Source organism: Pogona vitticeps, chromosome 3 (assembly GCF_051106095.1).
Source record: "Pogona vitticeps strain Pit_001003342236 chromosome 3, PviZW2.1, whole genome shotgun sequence".
In the NCBI taxonomy this organism is placed as follows: Eukaryota; Metazoa; Chordata; class Lepidosauria; order Squamata; family Agamidae; genus Pogona; species Pogona vitticeps.
This window is the reverse complement of record NC_135785.1, coordinates 265431043-265450711: the sequence shown is the minus strand read 5'-3', so window position 1 is coordinate 265450711 and position 19669 is coordinate 265431043. Positions and strand designations below refer to the sequence as shown.

At 46.5% G+C, this 19669-nt stretch overlaps 1 protein-coding gene and 1 long non-coding RNA gene across 9 annotated transcripts in view; one reads left to right on the top strand and one right to left on the bottom strand.

Annotated features, from left to right (window-relative positions):
* Positions 1–19669, bottom strand: part of STIM1 (stromal interaction molecule 1) — a 108071-nt gene that overhangs the window by 60663 nt on the left and 27739 nt on the right. The window lies entirely within an intron of this gene.
* Positions 163–4914, top strand: LOC144588218 (uncharacterized). The gene is made up of 2 exons (XR_013543659.1): positions 163–718; positions 774–4914. It is a non-coding gene; the product is annotated as an uncharacterized LOC144588218 (long non-coding RNA).

Genomic DNA, 19669 nt, shown 5'->3' with positions numbered 1-19669 from the left:
GGGAAAAGATACGACACCTCAGGCTTTTAAAATGTAAAAACAGGCCATTTCCTAAGTAAAAGAGTTCTTTAACAATAATATGTGTTCTAAACGAAATAAGAAACCAGAGTGGAGGAGGAACATGACAGGCACATCTTATGGTGTGGCATGGTGTGGAGAAAGTAGGAAAAGAGAAGCCACCTTCCACTTGCAACTTTCCATTACTCTCTCACAATTTCTTCCATCTTTTTACTTGCTGGGGGGCAGGGCAGGGGGGAGAGATGTCTAGCCAGGGGCAGAGGTGGATCTATTAGTCTTTTGCAAGAAGTCTTGTGACATCTTAAAGACAAACAGGTTTTATTTGATTAAAGCTTTCTTGGACTGCAGCCCACTTCAGCAGATAATACACAGGAGAAGAAGCAGAAAAAGCATGCCATGTTTTTTGACTAGGCACACAGAAGTGGTGGAGCTCCATTTACCCCCTCCCCTCCCCTCCCCTCCCACTCTCTTTCTCTCTCTCTCTCTCTCTCATTCACTCACTTTCTCACTCTCATATTCACTCTCACTCTCTCTCTCTGATTTGGTTTTCAGTTTAGATGCATTCTCTTGGATTCTGCTGAACTATGTTAAAATGTCCTGTCTTTTCTTTTGCTTTGCTTCTTCTTTTCTTTGTTAGTTCAATTTTTTTATCTGCAAAATGAAACTATTTAAAAGGAAAAAAGAAGTCACCTGATAGACTGTACCCCACCCCAAAATCTTCAGATATAGAGCAATCAATGTTTTAATAAAGTAAGGTACGAATCATTGATCTGGAAGCCTAACATATAAAACAGAAATAAAAACAGAAAAAGAAAAAGAGTAGGGGAGTAGAAGGGAGACGCACAGAAGAAAACCATCAGACAAGTAAGCCTAGCAGTACAGTAAGCAGAACACTGTCACCGCTCTGACAGACTATTAGATAGGGCTCTTTATTTTATCACAAAATCTAGCAATCACCATAAATCAACCCAGAGGTCTACCAGAGGGCAACTGCCGTACACTTAATATTGCAGCACCCACCGCCAAACTCGCTGTAAGAACAAAGCACATTACATTTGCAAAACTGCTAAAATTCATTATGTATCATCAAGCTGCTTATGACTTATGCCGACCCATATAGGGTTGCTGAGGTATGTAACATGTTCAAGGACTGCTTTCTGCATCCCCTTCCCAATGAGCTTCCACAGCTGAATGGGTACCTGAATGCGGGTCTCCCAAATGCTGGGCTAGTGCTCTATCCACTACCCCACAGGGTCTCTCTAAAGTGCCAAAAGAACCAGGTTATTGAAGTTATGAAAATAAGCTTTGGCCACTCTCTAACTTATCTCTGACCCTCGAATCAATTTATACAACTTTGTGCCAAAGAGATTCTTACGTCGGTCAAATACAGTCCTTCCTACACTGCAGTCGTCAGTCTGCTCCTCTCTACACCAGTGGTTCTGAAACTGAGGTCTCCCCAGACATTCTTGGACTGCATTTTCCAGAAGCCTTTTCACCACTTGCTGTACTGGCCAGGATTTCTAGGAGCTGCAGTCCAAGAACATCTGGAGGCCCCGTGTGAGAACCACTGCTCTACACAATGCAAGGCTGTGACCTTGTCACAGGGATTGAAGGGCATAAGCCTCTAAGCTCATCTCATGCCCAGTGGAAATCCATTTCATTTCCTCAGCTCCCACAAGCCCACAAGAGGCCAGAAGGGAAAACTGGACCCTGGTCATTCCAGGACCATGGCAGTCCATCACAGACTTACTGGTCTGCAGCAATTTCCATGTCCATTTCCATTGCCAGAACCTTAACAAATAAACCAAAAATTAGTCAGACTCTTTCTCTGGGCAATTCCATTTCAGAACTGTTGAAACATGGGGGTACGGGCATGTGGCCAAGGAAAGAAAATGCACAAAAAGTCACCAGCATTTCTTAAACTGGCAAATGCACAAGACACGCACACATGTTCACATACACAGAGAGGAGGCAAAACCAGACTGGCGTCTCTGCTTCATATTTTGGCAAGCAGGGCAGAGGGAGGGGTGTCTTAACAGCAGCACCGCTCAGCCCAAGGTTTGTCGACAATGCACACATTCCTGGGATTCTTCAACATGTTTCCACCTTTTCCCAGGACGTTCTGCCCATGAGTCAGAACAAAACAACAGCTAATTAGTAAGTGTGAGGAGGAAGGCGGCCAGAAGCCTGACAATCAGCCCCTTCCCCTTCTGTACCCTTGCTTCCAACCAAGGTGGCCCTCTTGGGAGCCCCACCCGCAGCACCCAGCTTTCCTGCTGATCAGGAGGGCTCCAGTAACTGATGTTGTCGGGACAGCGGAGAAATCGAGACCCCTCTAACTCTGCTTAACAAACTCCGGGAGGCTGTGGAAGACAGGAGGGCCCAGCGTGCTCTGGTCCACGGGGTCACGAAGAGTTGGACATGACTTAAGGACTAATCAACAACAACAGCGGAGGGGAAAAGATTCTGCAGAGACTCCTTTGACTCTGCTTATTTTTTTTCAATGTAAACTTTTTCCTTTTTGTCTCACCCTGGGGTTCTACATGAAAGGTGTACAAGCATCAGATCAATGTCAGCAGCATTTCTTCAGAACATGAATACAGAAAATGAGGAGCTCCTAGTTTTTCCTTGATCTGACCAACTTGGAATGGAACAGAACAGCTACCAAGCCCATAACTAAGCCTAACTATTGAGGGTTAAGATCATCAACATTACAGTATCTTCCTCTCCGCTCTTCAGGTTACGGTTCTTCCTCTGTGCTCAGTGCTGGACTGTGAAAGACTCCCTATCACCAGGTAGAGACTTGTTCTCTTATTTCTTTATTCCTCTACTAACTTATTATCTGCCTACTTACTTCCCAGATAAACAAAACAAAACTAAAAGAAATCAGATGTACATCTTGCTCCTGTCACACCACACAACTCCTGCCATCCTCAAGGGGCTTCCTGCCCAGATACCTGCCACACCGTAGCCTGCTTAACTTCAGAGCAGGATAGCTAGAGGACCTGCCTTCAGGCAACACTTGCAGCGCCCGTTCATCATTTGGGGCTCTAAGATGCCCTGCTGTCCCACACAAACTTCACCACCATCCCTCATGCCATTAATGTCCTCGAGAACGATTTACAGATTATCCTCACTCATAGTCATGTGGATTGGACCAGGCTATCTCAGCCCCAGTAGAATGTACCTTTTCCTTACATGTGGTTCTGAACACCTAAGACCATTATTATTACACAGTGCTCCAGAAAACAATCGACAGTAAATCTTCAAAGGGTTCTGTGCAACCTGAGCGCTCCCTTCCAGCACTCAGGAAACGACTTGATCTACTAACGAGACAATGTCCCCAGTCTCAGGATCACTCAGACCGCACACATGATCCTACTGAATTTGGGAGGGCTTATTCCCACAGAAATGAACAAGCAATGAACCCAGCAAACATTTAAGATAAATATGATTAATCGATGAAGTTATCAGCTATTTCACAATCTCTGCTGAACTCAGAGGTGATAAATGATTGTTACCTGCTGGTGTGGAAGCTGAGCCAGTTAGCTTGGCTAAAAAGTGATCTTTCTTATCAGTGTTGTTTGAAGCATAAATGTTTGATAAAATATTTGCAGTTATGGAGGTAGATTTCTTATTCAATAAATATTTCAACTGTAGATTACTACTTGGCCATACAGGTGAGTGTGTTCATACTTCAATACCCCAAATCTTGGCTTGCCTTCACAATATTTGCATTTACCAAAATACCTGCCTTGCTTGGCTTTTTTTTTTTTTTTTAGCTGATCATATTGGACTCTGGGAAGAGGAAAGCCCATCAAAGGGGCCAGACTGTTTTAACCAGCCTGCTCTTTCACTTCCCAGTTTGTTTGTTTCAAATGCTGTGTCATCCAGCTAAAAATTGCAGGAGTCAAAGTTTGAAATGCTGGGGAAGCACAAAGGGCTTCCGTCTTGTCCAAACGGAATAAATTCAGTGGCTGTCAAGGATCATGTTCAATGAGATGTCAACAAAGAGCACAGCAAAAGAAGCTTGAAGCCATTCACCCCTCGGGTGAACGCTGTTCCTTTGCTCTCAAAATCACATTCAAAGCCTGAAGATTTTGGACATTTCCCCTTTTAGACACCATTAACCTCGCTCACCATTTCAAGACAAGGAAACCCCCACCCCACCCCTGGCAACATACGCACACTTCCGGGAGTGAAGTATCGCTGGCCACAGAAACACAGTCATTTCCTCACAGGCAGACACTGGCCGGAAATTTCGTTTTATAGTATTTATAGTTCTGTAGTTATTGGGAGATTTATAGAGGTTTATTAATAGCCTAACACAGAACTATGCAACCCGCTCCCAGGAGGGCCCAGCAAGGGCAGAAAAACTACCCATTTGAAATCACGTAACAATGCTTAGATAGCAAGCTGGGGAATGTTTTTCTTTGTTTGTTTGTTTGTTTCTGACCTTTATTAACTGCCCCATTAGTGCACTATTCTGGGGTGGTGTACATATTAAAAAAAAAAAAAGGAATGCCTCAGTCAAACAAAATATAAAACCAGTCCACAGGAAACTCAGATAGGCCAACCTCAGGCCCTGATGCCGCAGCATTTCAGAGCATCCGTGCGGGGCATGAAAAACCAGAAAGGGTTGCTGCCAAGAGAAGTGTCTCCAGCAGCCTTCTAAAACTAGGGAGGCGATTTCCCCTCTCCCACCCTTCCCACAGTCTGACAACCACTCAGATCCAGAGAGGCCAGGCTAGTGAAGGTAGGCTGGTCCACCCCAGCTCTCTCTCTCTCTCTCTCTCTCTCTCTCTCTCTCTCTCTCTCTCTCTCTCTCTCTCTCTCTCTCTCTCTCACACACACACACACACACACACACACACACACACACACACGACACACACACACGACACAGGCAAGCCACCTTCTTCTGGCCACCATTTAATCCTTCATGTCACGTGGCACAAGGTCCCCTGCCTGCTCCTTGCTGCCATGACGTTTTCTGTCCTCAGAAGGAGCATTTCCTTTCTTCCTCTCTCACCAAGTTAGTTCTTAGGGCCAGTAAAAACCAGCCTCCAGATTCCTTCCCTGTGGTGGGAAGAGTGTATCTTGCTTGTCAGCAGGCTGGCTGCCCAGTTCTCGTTACCTAGAGATTCCAAAGTCACAGCTGTAGGGCACACATCTGGTCCTCCACATAAGAACTGAATTGCCTTGAATAAAAAACTTGTGTATCCCATAAATCTGGCATCATGACCACACTTTGCCCACCTTTTCCCTAGACCAGAAGAGCAAGAGAGCCTTTAAAATACAAAGAGGCAACACTTAACTGCATGTTGAAACTGGCTGACATCACTGAAATACACCCGTTTCCCCCCCCCCCCCATGACTCAACCTTGTTGGCAAGACCCGCCAGACCTTACTTGGCAAGCATTTGCCTGAGCAGGTGTGTCCATGAACTGATAAGCTTTTCTTACCTATCAGCCAACGCAACAGGCCAGCTTCCAAGCTGTGGGCAACAAGAGGAAGCAGCGGCAAGACAGCCATCTTAGACTTGAGGAATTGAGGAGAAGGAAACCACAACAGACTTGGTTCTCATGCATTGCTGAAAATGGGATGGGTAACTTTTCCTGCAGAAGGTCCTCTTCTTCTGGACATTAACGTGTCAGGGGACGCGTGGTGGTGGTGGTAGTGGTGGGCAGGGTAGGGCAGAGCAGAGGACCCCTTTTATTTTATTTTTTCTCCCCTGCCCCCTCCCCATCCACTGGACTGCTGGGAATGGACAGACCCTTTCGCTGGAGAGCAGAATTGCTTGCGAAGGCCATGCAGAAGCAGGGGGGCAGGGGGGCTGCCTCTTGCCAGTTCAGGAGCAGATGCAGAGGAAAATGCTCTGGACTGATCAAAGCTCAAAGCAAGAGCGGGAATCCATGCCAACTGACAAAGAAGGACAGAGACCCACCCCCAGACTACATGCCGGGAGCTGACAGACAGGGTATGGAAAAGAAGTCAGTCAGTCAGGCAAGGACAATAATCCACAGCTGCTAAGAGTCTACCCTCCCACCTTCTCGGTCTTGCCAGGAGAACAGCTCCCTGCCTTGCAGGAGGATTGCAGTCCACCTGGGCTGGACAGTGTCTGATAGCAAACACGGTCCGAGCTCACGGCTTGTCCTGCTCCCAGGAGCCCCACTGAGGCCCTCTGTGGCAACATGTGCCCGCTTCCTCATTTCATCACGGATTCTCTCCTTCTTCTTCTTCTTCTCCATCTTCTTCTCTTTCAGCCCCTTTCTCTCTCTGGCACACTGCCACTGGCAAGTGATTTGGCCCAGAAAACAGACGCCACCCTCCTTCAAGTGTGTGTGAGACAATATTCAGCAACCTAGCTACCACTGCAGCTCACAGAGATTGTAGTCGCCCTTTCCAATGGAGCCACCTGCGCTCCAAGGCAGCTGCAGCCTCTGCCTGCAGGGAAATGCCTATAGCCAGCAATGCTAGGTCAGGGAAGCCAAATTACAGCTTCCCAGACCAAGTTGTCTCCCTCTCTTTCGGACAGGCCGGCTGCCCACAACTGCTTGGCAATGTGGTTATACCACTCTCAAAGCATTTAGGGAATCTTTGCAGATTAAAATGCTCTACACAAAAAGAAAAATATTTGCCATCCTAGGAGGCCAAGAGAGAATTAAGATCAGATGTACCCGAATGTGTCTGTATACTTTAAAATAAGAACGGACTCTGGAATGCAGAAGCTTTGCCTTTAATCAGGCCTTCCGCATCCTGGCAGCCCTCCACAGCCCGTCATCTGATCCCTGAACAGTTTACAAGAACACTGATTAGTCTGAAGATTTTTATGCATCTCCTCAACATACATAAACCTCTCCTCCTCCTGTCAGCCTGAAGAAAATATATATATGATTTAGAACCATAAACCTGTAGGAAATGTTTCAATTTCCATTACTCAGTCTCAGATTAAAAGTTGGTTTGTAGCTTGTGGCCATGGAATTTGCTGAAAGTTTTGTTGTTATACGTTGTCAAGTTGGAAGCACCCTATAGTGCCCTAAGAGGGCTTTCAAGGTAAGTGAGACCTTTAAGGAGTAGCTTTACTAGTTAGTTACACACAGAGAGAGATACACCCCAGTGAGTGCCCATGGCCAAGAACGAATTCACACCCAGGTCTCCCGAGTCCTAGCCCATCGCTCTATCTGTGACACCACACTGAATCTGCTGTGTTGCATTCCCCATTTGCTAGAGTTTGCCTGGGATCCTGCAGTTAGAGAGAGGCATAGTCACAATAGGAACCCATCAAAGCCACCAGAGTCCTCAGTTGAACCATTACCCTCAGAATGCTGTAAGCCACCTTGGATGCTTTTAAGGAGAAAGGCCAAGAAAAAATATTTTAAATAAATAATAATGATTAAATAATAATAATAGCTTTACAGCTTGCACAAGAAACCCCACACTCAGAGATCAAGACATAGATTTATCAATTTGTTTAAAACTCTTAAGAGATCACTTCTCCTCTCAAAATGACGAATAACAAAGATAACACCATAAATTAACAGTTTGAAACAATGGCTTAGGCCATGGTACTATTACTAGGTCCAACCAGATTAGACCCACTGACTGAAATCCTGTTGTGCCTGCGGCAGTTGTGTCTGTAAACATTCATGGGACGTTACGCCCCGGCAGTCTACCTTGTCTGACTGTGTGATGAAGCTCCTAACTCACTGAGCCACAATTTCCTCCAGGGTGGATTTCATTTAAATCAGCCTGATTTTTAAAAAGCACTGGTTTTTATCCACCCTGATTTCTACCTTGGTGCAAATGTTGCAACAAACTGTGCAACGCCAAGTTAAATACAGTGGTGCCCCTTGATGATTACCCCACTCCACGACGAAATTGCTTCACAATGAGTTTTTTGCAATCGCTATTGCGATCGCAAAACAACGATTGAATGGGGAAAATCCATTTTACAACGATCGGTTCCCTGCTTCGGGAACCGATTCTTCGCATTACCACAATCAAAAACAGCTGATTGTCGGGTTACAAAATGGCCGCCCGATGTTTTCCGGACCTATTTCCGGAAGACAGCGACTGAAAATGGCTTCCCCTATGGAGGATCTTCACTGGACTATGAGGTATTTTGCCCACTGGAACGCATTGACCCAGTTTTCAATGCATTTCAATTGGTTTTTTTTTCTTTCGCTTGACGATGATATCGCGTAACAGCGATTTTAACGGAACAGATTATCGTCGTCAAGCAGGGCACCACTGTAGTAGGCATCCTTCAGTCTCGAGAGATGATGGTAAAGTGCTCTGAATGGAAGACTTGGAACAGCGTCTAATGTGGCTCAGAAGGCCAATTCGAGAGTGACAATCCCTTCCACACTGAAGACATACAATCTGTCCCCTGTCCAGCTCCCTGGTTTTGCTTGTTTCGGGAGTCCTTTCTGCCTCGGCCTGCTGGACAAGGGTCTCTTCAAATTGGGAGAGGCCGTGATGCACAGCCTGGCTCCAGGCTGAACGCTCAGACGTCAAGGTTTCCCATCTGTTGAGGTCCATTCCTAAGGCCTTCAGATCCCGCTTGCAGATGTCCTTGTAACACAGCTGTGGTCTCCCTCTGGGGCACTTTCCCTGCACTCATTCTCCATGCAGGAGATCTTTTGGAATCCGACTGTCAGCCATTCTCACGACATGCCCGAGCCAACGTAGACATTGTTGTTTCAGTAATGTATACATGCTAAAAAAATTCAAGCTCGTTCTAGGACTACTCTATTTGCAACGTTGTCCTGCCAGCTGATACCCAAAATGCGTCAAAGACAATGCATATGGAACATGTTCAGCTTCCTCTCCTGCCATGCACAAAAGGTGCAGGGCTCACTGCAGTCCAGGAGTATGCTCAGGACACAGGCTCTATAGACTGTGTCCTGAGTATGTCCAAGTCCAAGTTATGCCGCAAGATTTAGTCTGGTGTCTTAGTGGGAACGTCCTCACTGAGGAGCTGCCCTTCAGCAGCAGATGCTGAGGGCCTTCTCTTCCTCAGGACCAACAACAGGATACTGTACTTGCCTTGGAAGCTAGCCCTACAATATGCAGGATGACGCCTTCTCCTAGAGGAGACCACTTGTCCAGAGACCCTGCAGCTCACTGCCCAGGTCTCTGATGAGAAGGTCTCTCCTCTCACCTGCTACTTGATCATACCAAGCAGAGTGTGATGGAATACCAGGCTCAGGGAGTTCCTCTCTAGCCACTCAGCCACGCTACCCTGTTTATCCCAGAGGAGAGGAGCCCAGAAGAGCCAAAGGTGGTGATGACTAGGGAATAGAGATGGGGATATTCATCCTGCTGTGGCCCTGGTCTTGCTCGTCCTTCCAGTGGCACCCAGGGCTCCACTCTCTTCCCACTCGGCCAGCCACTCCAGGCAGGGGGCAGAAGGACAAGTGGCCAGCCAAGCGGGGAGAGAGCGGGGCTCTGAGCGCCACTGGAAGAATGAGCGGCACTGACACTGCAGCAGGACGCGTAAGTGGAGGCTCCGGTCACAAGTAACATCTGCCCACAGGGAAGGTTGTTCCGTTGTCTTTATACGCTGCCTCTCCCCCACAGGGTACTTGAAGCAGCTCATGATCAAGAGGTCTTTCTTCCACCCCAGGGAGTAAGAGAATACACTGAAAAGAGGTGCATTCACACACATGTTATGAGATCTGAGACTAGTAAGGAAGCAAGTTCCCTCCAGAAATGCTGGACACTGTGAAACCGCCAGATGTTCCATCTTAACTATGCATCTTCAACAAGACACTTTTCCTTGTAGTTTTGCACCAGACCAGCGTACGTTTGACTTCGGTGTATTCAGCTGGCTCCCTTGATCTCCACGGTTCTCTTAACCCCCTCTAATGATGGACTTCTGTCTTTCATTTTAGCGTCCCAAGTTCAGCAGAGGAGCTTTGAAGAGTATTGCAATGCAAACATTTTAACTATTTATAACTGTTTTAACCCAGCACAGCAGCCTCTCAGCCTCGTTGTCTCTTCTAATCACAACACTCCACTCAATCCAAAGAGAAGAAGGCAACAAATAAAATGAACCAAACTCTTGAGACAAATATCACTTCTGCTGGCTGTGGGATTCCTCAGGGTTCTGTTCTGTCCCCTGTGCTATCTGACATTGACATGAAACCACTTGGAGAGGTTGCCTGGAGTTCTGGGGTTCGCTCTAACCAGTATGTGTATGACACCCAACTCTAAATCCAAGTAAGCTGTTTCAGTTCTAGATCAGTGTCAGTAATGGACTGGATGAATTGAACAAATTCAGACATATTATAGACAGGGCAGAAATGCTCCTGGTCAGTCAAAAGGCAGATCAAGGAATAGGGTTGCAGCCTGGGCTGGATGGGGTTACGCTCCCTCTGAAAAACACATGTCCATAGCTTGGGGGGTGCTCCTGGATTCGTCTCTAAGCCTACATGCCCAAATTTTGGACGTGGCCAGGAATGCCTTTGCACAATTAAAAAGAATGCATCAGCTGCATCCGTTCCTGGAGAGGTCTGAAATGGCCATGGTGACACATGCCTTAGTTACATCTCGGCTGGAATACTGTAACATGCTCTGTGTGGGGCTGCTTTTGGAAAGTGTTCAGAAATAAATACATCAGGGAAGGTTGCGAAGTGCTACCTCTTCTTCCTAAGGCTCAAAGCACAATCTTCCAGTCTCCTTTTAGAAAATTTGACTGCCTTTTAGGATTGTTACAGGTTATTAGAAAAGATCATAAAGTGTAAGTATGTGTTACTGGAGACCAAAGACCAAGATCATTTATAATCTTGTGTTTCTGATCACCATGGACGGGTGTGAAAACTAGATAGTAAAAAAAAAGTTGACAGGGGAAAAAAAACACGGATTCATTTGAAATCTGGTACTAGAGAAGAGCTCTGTGGATACCGCCAGAAAGATGAACAAGTGGATCCTAGATCAAATCAAACCTGAACTGTCTCTGGAGGCACAAAGGATGAAACAGGCTGCCTGTCCTGGCTTGGACACATTCTGAGAAGGCAAGTTTCTTTGGAAAAGAGAAGATGATGTTGGGAAAGGTGGAAGGCAGGAGGAGAAGAGGAAGACCAAACATGAGATGCACTGACTCCCTAAAGGAAGACACAGGCTTGAGTCTGCAAGAGCTGAGCAGGGCTGTTGAGGGCAGGACATGTTAAGGATCGCTCACTCATAGGATCACCATGAGTCGGAGGTGACTTGATAGCACACAACAACAACAACAACAACAACAACAACAACAACAACAACAACAACAACAACAACAACAACAACAACAACAGGCCATTCAATTTCCATCATACGGATCCTCTTGCCAGCTGCTCAGAAACTACCAGTCAGCAAACAGCGGCGGCGGCAGCGCTTCTGGAGGCGAATGCACTCAGCTTGGACTCTACCTTGTCTCCAAAGGGAAACGATCCAGTGAAGCCATGGTATCGCTTTGCGAAACGAAAGCCAGTTGCCAAAATCCCATCCCTCTCTGGCATGACACTCCCAGGGTTTGGTTACGGAAAGGAGAAGGCAACCGTAACAGGCTTGGTTTTTAACAAGTGCCTTTACCTGGGGCAGATTTAGCCGCCACCCCTTGTGACAGGCAGAAAGTCTGTGGACACCCAGTGACTCTCAAGATTTCATCTCTTTGATTTCTACCCATCTAGGTTTGGAGGCACTGGAGAGTGCCTGCAGGCGACCTTTGGATGGAGGGATTCAACAGCCTTTAATAGCACTGGAGCGTGCCCCTCATCAGCATTACGGGCTCCTCCTCCCAGTTAGTCACTCCCCACTCTGCATTCACTAGTGTGCCTGCAACATGCAATTGAAGAGCCAGAGCAGCAGCCGTAGGGAAAGGGGGAGTAGAATCAGGGTGGCCGTGAGGTAGAAAAGAAAATGAGATGCCATCATCATCACCACCACCACCACCACCACCACAGCCTGGTAAAGAAAACACAGGGTTTTTCTCTCCAGTTGACATGGCAGACCCTGAAGCACTTTCACATCGGTCCTTGCCCCAACGTAAAACCTCCAGCCCTGGGGGGTGGGGGTGGGGGAGCAAATATCCAACATGCACATCTGCCATCATGCCTAACAGTCTCCTCCTCACCAATTAATAGCCAACCGACCCCTTGTCATCCTGAGGCTCCTTCTGACAGCCCAGGGACAGACGGCCTTTCCAGGCTCCCCAGCAAATGGCAGAGAGCAGCCTCTGCACAGGAGGGAGTCCAGCTTGGCTCGGCCTCTTGGCAGCTGAAGGAGCAGCACGACTTCAGTTGAGCATTTTGTTTTCAAACACTTATCCTTTGTAACTCTCCATAAAACCTAGATTAAACTTCAGGCACGGGATGGCCCTCTTATGACATCACTGTCTTCTTTCTTTGCACATTCAACCCAAAGGAAGAGGAAGGAAGAAGAAAATAACTCCATGCCAGGAGCTGTCAAAACAGGCCTCCTACCAGGAAAAACACAGAACACTGGGGGCAGATAATACATCTTGATTTCAAAGCAATTCTCTCACCCTACCCCGAAACAAGTGAAAGTCCTCTAATGGCACCTGAAAGATGACTGGCTGGCAGACGTTCTCAGGAACTACTTCATCAGTGAGAGGGAGGGAGGGAGGGAGGGAGGGAGGGAGGGAGGGAGGGAGAGAGAAAGAAAGAAAGAAAGAAAGAAAGAAAGAAAGAAAGAAAGAAAGAACTAATGATGAATAGAAGGGAGGGAGGGAAGGAAGGAAGGAAAAGAAAGAGGGGAGGATCAAAAATGGAGCCCAAAGGCTGTCAAATGCAAGACATGCAGTCCTTAAATAACCATTTCAGAGGCTGAGTAATGATGCACTGAGAGACTGTGATTCCTTTCAATTCTCAGAAAGACTCCTACATCCTCCTCACTCCTCACTCCAGGCTTCCTTTCCCACCTGTCTTTGCTGTCTTCTCTGTCCTGAATCACACCAAAGGAGACGTTTGTGCTCAGTCTTGGCTGAAGACCAGCTGAGTGAGAGATGGGCTTGAGACAGCAGTGTGGTTCGGGGGAAAGGGTAGACCATATTTCGTTCTGGCAAGACAGAGGAAAGCGGGAGGGAGCCAAGGGCACTTGGCTGATCACTTGTTTTCACTACATTAAAACGAACTGGACTGGAGGCCAGCACGAGCAGCAGCACCCAGAAAAGGGCCAGGCACTGGAAGCCGCTCTCCTTCAGCCGCGGGGAGGAGAAATGATGCATGGCAGATAAGACGGGGCCATGCTTTTAATGGTGCCCAGCCACAGAGGTTTTCCTATGCCAAGCCTACTCCTGGCAAGGCCAGGGTAAAAAGGAACAATACATAAAATGTATTAAAACAGCAAAACAAAAAACAAAAAAAAAAACAAAAACAAAAAAAGGAGGGGAGGGAGAACTGATCTGGAATTCCAGCCAATGAGCATTAAAGAAACAGCACGTCTATTCTAAGAATTCATCCACTGACAACAGTAGCAGTTTACCTGTGTGCTGCTTCTCCATGGTAAAACCATGCAGCAAAATTTGATGTGCGTAATTTATTTAAAGCTTAACAGTGCCCCATGGGAAACCCTAGGAAGGACCTCACCGGCCTGATGGTCTCAGACATCTTTCTTCAGCAGGAGAAGCAAGGAGGCCCTATAGCTGGCCACAGTCAAAGCTCCACAATCCTTACCTGGGTGGAAATAACGCTGGATGGAAGAAAACCCCTGGGCTCAATGGGAGCCAGTGAAGCTCTTTCATGTTGCAAACCGGCCAAGAGAATTAGCAGTTGGAACCCTCAGGAGGGCCCACAGAGGAGCCAAGCTAGCATTAACGAGATGTAGATTTAAAACAAATTAGGTCTGCTTCCACTGAGACCACAGATTCAGAGGTGGACATCACTAGAACACCATCTGATCAGTTGGTTAGGGACCCCTTTCAGTTTGCACTGCCTTGGGAAAGCCCACACGTTGCTTTAGAGACTTAGGGTCACCCATCTTGCCTTCTGAAGTCTTGCCCTTCTTGGCTATTAAAAGTAGCCAGCTGTCACCTTCGAAGCTGCTGAATACCTCTTTCAGAAAAAGTGAGATTTCTTCTGCCCAAAGAGACATTACAGTACGAGTCCTTCTAAAGCAATAGTTTGAATCGTTCAGTATCATCACAGCCTCCGATATCTTTCCAGAGCACCCTTCTGTAATGGGGATTGATGGCAACGTGCCATGACGGCTGCAGTTCTTTCTGGAGGGACAGGTCGAGAGGAAGGTGGAGAGAATTGAGTGCTCCATTCTACAAAACAGAGCTTTGGGATGCCCTCAAGAATTCAGCCCATCTTTGGCAACTAGTCATTCAGGGAGGAGGAGGAGGAGGACAACACACAGCACTCTCTCTCTCTCTTTTTTCTTCTTCTACTAATCCCAGAGGGAAAGAAAAAACCTTAAGCAGCCATTGGAAGGCCAAAACGCACAAGGACTCGAAGAACCCGACCTAGAGAGAATGGAAGTAATATTGTTTGGACACGGCGCTATCTGGCTGGAGGTCTGCAGCTCATTTTTAAAGGGCTACACTCGACTGCAAACTGCAAAGTAGACAAAGCAAGCCAAGTGTGCTGTTTATATACCATCCCATGACGCCTAAAGCATTTTCTGGGTGGTTTACAGTTTAATTATGCAGGCGACACACTGTGCCCCAGTGAGCTGGGTACAGTGGTGCCTCGCATAACAATTTTAATTGGTTCCAAAAAAAAACGTTATGTGAAACATCGTTATGCGAAACACCATTTTCCATAGGAATGCATTGGAAACCGGTTAATCCGTTCCAATAGGCACGGATTGCCGTCCTTAAGCGAAAAAACCCATAGGAAACATCGTTAAACGATACAATGTTTCCTCCATTGGAATGTATTGAAGCTGACTCAATACATTTCAATGGCTTTGCGAAGTCAATTTTTGCAAAATTAAGTGTGTCATAAAAGGGTCAAAAATGGTTTTAAATGCTTGGATTAGCTTCTGCACCCTCTAAAACGGATGCAAAAGTTAATTTGGCTTTGATCTGACTTTTCGTTAATTAATGGTGAATTTTTTTCCCCCAACTTTTGACAGCTGTCAAAATCTGACAGCTCCATTATTTCCTATGGGGGAAGAAAAAATTCACAAAAAATTAATGAAGACTCAGCAACTGTTCTAAATGCTTGGATTCGTTAGAGGACCCCCTAAGTTGTGTGCAAACCTGATTTGGCTTTGATCTGAACTTTCGTTAATTTATGGCGAATTGTTTTCTCCCCCATAGGAAAGCATGGAGCTGTCAGATTTTGACAGGTCTATTGGTTCCTATGGGCCGAAAAAAAAATTAACCATAAATTAACGAAAAGTCAGATCAAAGCCAAATCAGGTTTGCACATGACTTAGGGGGTCCTATAACGAATCCAAGCATTTAGAACCGTTTTTGACCCTTCTAAGACACTTTTTTAATTGAAAAAAGAAACATCGTTAAGTGAAGCAGGGGACCTAAAATCGCATTCGTTATGCGAAGCATGGTCCCAAACTTCGCTAAGCGAAAATCGCCCATAGGAAACATCGTTATACGGTGCATATTATTTTCTAAAAAAACACATCGTTATGCGAATTCATCACTAAATGAGGCAATCGTTAAGCGAGGCACCACTGTACTTATTTTACAAATCTTGGAAAGACGGAAGGCTAAGTCCACCTTGAGCAAGCTATCTGAGCCCGTCAGGCTCAAACTCGGGTTCTGAGCAGAGGGCTGACTGCAGTTGAATCACTGCCAATGAGGAATGTGGCTTTGCCACTGTGACCTTTACCTGCTGGGCTGGATTTGGCAATTGAAACCATGTCCGGAGAAAGCAGGTTTGGCCTCACTTACATGCACATGGATTATATCCAGACTAGATACCAAGTGTTTCTTCACACAGGGGTGCTTTTAAATGCAGTCCAACTTCAGTTGGTGCATAACTGAGAGGGTTCGGGAGCTGGAATTTATCTCAACCCGTTCTGCATTCTTTTCTTTCACCGGTTACCCTCTTGTTCCCAGGTTTAATTCAAACTCCCAGCCCTAATTGGCTGAATACTTTGGGATCAGGTTGTCTGAGGGATGGAGGTAGAATTGCCGTATTTTTCCATGTATAAGATGCTGCATTTTCCTAAAATCATTGCACTAAAAATTGAGGGGGTATCTTTTGCACAGAAGTAAGCTGAGAACAAAACAGCTTGTACCTTGCCTCTGTAAACAGGCTTCGTCCAATCACGAGCCTTATGGAACTGACGTCAGCTGATGCTGAACAAACCAAATGGAACCTGTAGGCTCAGATTCAACAGGGACTCCTGATGTCCGAGCATTCTGAGCCCAGAGGCTGAATACTGAAAGATAAGTTTTCTTAATTTCTGGGTTAGAAAGGGGGCATCTTATAAACTGGGGTGTCTTTAAAAGTGGGGAAATACGATATCTCCTTTGCATAGAGAAAATACTAAGGCTATAATTTTCTCTTTAGAGGCATGAAGCCGTGCTAGCCAAAAGGAACCTGAAGACTTCATGTTCAGAGGAGACTTGACCACCTGCCAGCCACCTGGCCCTCTGTGGCCTGCCCCCAATCAAACTGTGTTTTTTCTACTGCTTGCCTCTCCAACAGATGGGCAGGGCAGGGCAGGGCAGGGCAGGGCAGGGCAGGGCAGGGCAGGGCAGGGCAGGGCAGGGCAGGGCAGGGCAGGGCAGGGCAGGGCACTCCATTAAATTTGCTGCTTAGAAGGGCCAACTCTCTGTGGGCAGCTCTCTTTCCTCAAGTTTTCGGCTGGGCCATCTTAACCAGGCAGCCAGCAAAGAAGCAAGAGATCAAATATAAGAATTTGCACTTAAACTTGAAACTTGGCAAAGTAAAAATACCAAGAAGCATTGTCACAGTATTCCCGGGTACTGAGGTTACTGAGACTTCGAAAGCGGTTAAAAGAAGATTTGATATAAAGGGCTGCAAGACGTCTTCAAAAGTGTAAGAAAAGCTGGGTTGTAGTGTCATGTGGTGTGGCCTTTTACACCTCCATGAAGCCGGATGTCTGCTGCTGTGTGCCACGAGCACAGGCCACATCAGGTTTTTCTGAATTGTACTACAGGAGTCAAAGTTCTAGGCAAATTATGTTTACTTACCGCCTTCTGCTTCTTATTCATGTAAGAAAGATTTGCAGTCAAGGAATCTGAATGAGAAGAATGCTCTTCTGACATTACTCTGGCAACCACCAGGCAATAGATTTCAAATTCCAAGATGCAAGCTTTTAAAGGGGTTTGCCTTTGCTTTAAAGAACCAGCATTCAATCATCAGACAGTTCAGTTTCTGGCAGTCAGAATCAAAATGCGTAAGTACCTAGGCAAAACAAGCCAGACTATGACATTTTCAGAAATGGCTCAGAAATGGGCATTTTATAATTTCCCATTGTATTGCATTATTCTGAACAAAGACGTGCCCGACACCTAGATCAAAGGCAATCTTATATCTGAGAAGGTCATCTGTGCCTATCCTTCCAAGCTTGAAGCCCATCCAGTGTGCCAAATGGAAGCCATTGTTTCAGTCTGCACATATACTTGAAAAAGCTAGAAGAACAAAGAATTCTTTGTCTGAAGGAGCCTCTATATGAAGATAAAACTCAAGTGCTGTAACTGTGCCCACAAAAAGCAAACAGAAGCAAGTCCATTTCCACAACAACTCCACCCTGTGAATGCTTTAATGTTTGGGCTTCCTGGCTTCTTGAAAAGGTTGGCCCAGTCACAGAATTACAGGATTATGGGCTTGGAAGCGACCTAGAAGGCCACAGAGTCCATGCCAACGAGCAAAAGCAGGCCAGTAATGCTGGCAAGAGACCAGCAACTCCTTCCACCGGGGATGGTCCCAAAGGGATCCCAGTTGGGCTGCGAAGGACCAACCTGCAAAGAGGGATACAGCCGATGGAATTGGATCTGTCTTTCTGCTCGGAGTCACCATGATTATTTATTTATTTAGAAATTTGCAGAGAAAGGAGGAAAAGAAGGAAAACCAAAGACAATGATTCGGCAGTTGTCCTACAGAAGCCACCACTGCCTCTGCTGCTACTAGCAAAGAGAAAAAGGAAAGGTGCCCACTCTGGAACAGAGGAAGCTCCCAGCTCCCAGAGGCCAGTGTCCTCCCGAGAACAGCAGCACGCTGTCCTATGGAAGAGACGAAAGATTCGTCCTGCTGGGCTAGGCCCCCAGACTGTGCTCCTGTTCAAAGGAGAGCCTTTCTGCCTCAAGAGGCAACAGCTTCCTGCTTCCTTTTGGGCTTCTGTGAAAGCTGAACAATGAAGAAACCCGACGAGAAAAGAATTGAGTCCACTGAAATATAATGCTGGAGGAAATCTCTGTGGATTCTACGCAATGCCAAAAAGATTTTTAAAAAGTGGCTCCTACGTCAAATCAAGCATCAACTTTCTCTGGAAGCTAACATGACTAAACTGAGGCTATTGAGCTTTCAACACATTTCGGGGGGGGGGCACGCGAAGCAATCCTAGGAAAAGTGAAAAGCAGCAAGAAAAGAGGAAGACCAAATATGAGATGGACTGACTCAATAAAGGCAAACTCAGACTTCTGTTTGCTTGAGCTGAGCAGGGATGCTAACAACAGGATGTTTTGGGCGTTCACCATCCGTAGGGTCGCCACAAGGAAGAGGTGACCAGACAGCCCGAAACAACCAAACCCTGCCTCCCGGAACAGAGATCTAACAAGATTTTGCCAAAATGCCATCAATAAAGTGGCTCCTGAGAAAGCAGACAGATCTCCTACTGGCCCTTGTCCAGCCACTTTCCCCAGAAGATCTGGAAAGTGACCTTCCCTCACCTGGGCTGGCTGCACTTCCCTAGGAGAGGTAGGCGTTCTCGCACGGCTCTTGCTGATATCACTGATGTGGCAGCAAAACCTGCCCTCTGTCCAAGAAATGAAATGTGCAACTGGCCAGAGAGCCGGCTTTGCTTGCCTGAATGAACCTCCTCACAAGAGTGACCTACAAGTCAGCCATCCATTTGCCCCCTGCCCCACTCATGTGGCCATGGGCAAAAAGTCACAACCAGGGACTTTATCAGAGTAAATCAGGAAAAGGAGATAGCTCAAAAGACTCAATGGTTTCTTTTTTAAAAAAAATCATCTCCTTGCAGTCCCTCCCTTTCCATTATTGCCAAATTGCCCTTTTTAAAAATTAGGAGTAAATCTATCCAAAAGCAATGCTAGTTCCCAAGGGCTTCCACCCTCCACAACTGGGCAAAGTCTAGCCAACACAGCCTGCATGGCGAAAGGGAGGGACGCGAAGGCAGAGCCCTTCGGTCAACAGCTATCAGTGAATGGCTCCAATTCTGCCCCTCAGCTCCAGTCTGCTGGGATTTGGTGGATGCCAGTTCAGTTGTGGCGTATTGAGCAAGCAAAAGACTCCAGATCCTTAGCCAAATAACAGATAGAAATGATAAGCAACTCCTCAAGAGTACAAGGAACTAAATTCTTCCTCCCGCTCCTCCTCCTTCCACTCATTTTCAAAAAGCAAAAACATTTTCCTTACTAGGACATTGTAGAGAAATCACCCCAGAGGGCCTTGCATTACCATCAGCCCAGGCTAAACAGATGCAGCTGAGGAAGCAGACGGTAAAAGCTGGCCTCTTGGGGAGG